We start from the raw sequence: 2,819 nt of genomic DNA on the forward strand, positions 1-2,819 counted from the left end.
CTCTCTAACTTTATTTTTCCCTTCCCCTCCCCCATAGTCTTAAGTTTCTCATGATCCCAAGGAATACAGGAGTGCTGATGCACAGGGGCACTTGTACCCCAATGTTGATAGCAGCACTTTCAACAATAGCCAAATTATGGAAAGAGCCTAAATGTCCATCAACTGATGAATGGCTAAAGAAGTTGTGGTTTATATATACAATAGAATATATTGTATGGCAATAAGAAAGAGTGAAATATGGCCTTTTGTAACAACACGGGTGGAACTGGAGAGTGTTATGCTAAGTGAGATAAGTCATACAGAGAAAGACAGATACCATATGTTTTCACTCTCATGTGGATCATGAGAGACTATTTTTAAACACATATAGTGGAGTACCAATGACTATATGACCTACTAATTTGGGAACTTTGTTGGCACCTGTAAAATAAGATTTTAGAAGATGACCCCTAAACTCCTTTTTTAGGTTCTAAATTTAAAAATAGTGACTTTCCATTCTGGTCTTCTCTTGGTCATTGCCTTTGAGCACCAGATATGGGAGCAATATTCCATTAAGGATCTTTGAGCAGACTCGGCTTCCTGCAATTTTTATCTCCATTGAATGAGGACGTAAACCTCCATTTCTGATGATACAGCATCCAGACATCTTCCTTCCATTCATGTATCTACACACTCCCTTTCCTGTGGGTGATATTGCTGGTAATGACAGAAGCTTAGAAGTAAGAAGACCAGCCAAAGTCAGGAGACTGGAAGAAGCATGGTGTCAGTCATCAAATAGACTGCACTTAGACTCCAAAGTAATTCTTGGGCAAAACTTTGAAGCAGTCACCAAAGGAAAAAAAAAAAAAAAGGCTACAACTAAGCATATTATAGGACAGAATTCAGGCAGAATGGGCTGTTAAGAATTGTGTGCTGAAAGAGGCAGTGATTCTAGCTCTAGCATTTAAGGTTTTTTGATATGAGTCACTCACATTTGGTCTCCTATAACACTGCCCTATTGTTCTGACTGTATAACTCATGAGTACAAAAATGCCACCCATAACATATTTAAGGAATCAATAAATGTTTGGATAGATGAATGAACTTATGAAAGTATGAATTTCTTTAAGTTCAGATGGATGAGATGATCAAATTACATATCCTCCAGGTATTATAAAACTTGACACAATTAAGACATTACTGTCTTAAGTCTTCAGAAAAAACCTTTAGGGTAATAGATAGCTGTTTGTTATACCAATAGTCCAACTCAAACGCTAACAATACACTTAGCAATCATTATTAAGGGTCACATATTTTCATACTTATCTATCAGTTGACCCTGCAACGGACATAATATTAGTTCCTCAGTTAGTGCTTAACATCATTAGAGATTGAAACATAAAATCACTCTACAGTCCTGAACTGGAAACTACTGATTCTCATTTCTGGAATGAAAATAGGTCCATCTAAATCCTGCCCATTCTAGAAGTTTCAAGTCAAACACTAGGGTCTGTATATGTGCTTTAGAGAAGAGATTCTCTGACTTTGTGTAAGTGAACTCCTTAACTGCATAAAGAGGTGTATAATTTTTCAAAATCAAGTTTACATATAGAATTTGTATCTAATTAAATTAAAATATATAATTCCCAGATTACATTAAATATTGGCATTTTAAAATCAAACTGCTATATCAAAATTCTAAATGTATTTAGTATTATAAAAAATATTTTGATACCCATCATCTGTTTAAAATAAGGACAAGCTCTCTTTTAGCCATCAAACTTTACATCATCCTTCTTTTTCTGTAAAATCCTAGCATTTGTCTTTTTAAAAAGTGTTTTTACAGCCCCAGTGTCACAAAAGGAAAGCTTCAGAACTAAGGAGGGGTACAAAACCAGGACTAACCAGATACATTCTTAGAGGGAGGTCTCAGGAATGTAGGAACTCAACTACCAAAAGTGACTAGACATCCTCCAAACTGGACTCATACCCAAGAGCTCCTCAGACCCCTGGATTTTAGTCATGTCTTTGTGGAGGCAGCTCTACACTGAAGGGAGCAGTGAGGACCATTCTTTAGTCTGCTTCTAGTAAGGTTAGTATATCTGTCTCTAACTCACTAAGCTTCCCAAACGCCAGTGGGCAAGGAACTCTCCAAAGAGTGATGATAGAAATATTTTAGAATTCAACTCTACTTGATGTCAAAACTGCTTGAAATGTAGACCAAGTGCCATTCCTGGGAAGAAGGAGGAATTTAATGCTGGGATTAGAGCAGAAACCAGAACATGCTTCCTCAAGAAAGAGATGTGCATGACTGGAGTAGATCGAGGAAATCCAAGCCAGTAGACCATAAACTTGATCATTCACATACATGTGTATATGTATACTTATACATATGCAAATATTAGACAAGTATTATATCTACATATAAATGTACATTATGTAATATGTACTTAACCATTACATACCATTATATTTTATATTATAAAACATACAATAATGTAAATATTAAAAGGCTGAAGAAAATAACAAATGAAAATTCTGAGTATACCATTTTGTTCTCCTATTCTACAGACCAACATTTTTAGACAATTAGGAGTTTTGGAATCTACAAGATATATGTACAACTTTAGCATATTCTACAGTTTATGGACATTCTATCACCTCATGACTTCTCCAACTTTCTATCCAACTCCACATGTCCTTAGATTCTGAGGGCCATGCCTGCTTTCATGTCATTCCACCTCCATGCCAGGACATGGCTATGTTCTTTTGATTTGTTCCCTCTACTTAGGGGATCACATACTCTTTTTAAAAATCTGACTTCTAAGCTTATGCATGTG

This window comes from Panthera pardus, unplaced genomic scaffold (assembly GCF_024362965.1).
Source record: "Panthera pardus isolate Hobbes unplaced genomic scaffold, ASM2436296v1 HiC_scaffold_12, whole genome shotgun sequence".
Lineage (NCBI taxonomy): Eukaryota > Metazoa > Chordata > Mammalia > Carnivora > Felidae > Panthera > Panthera pardus.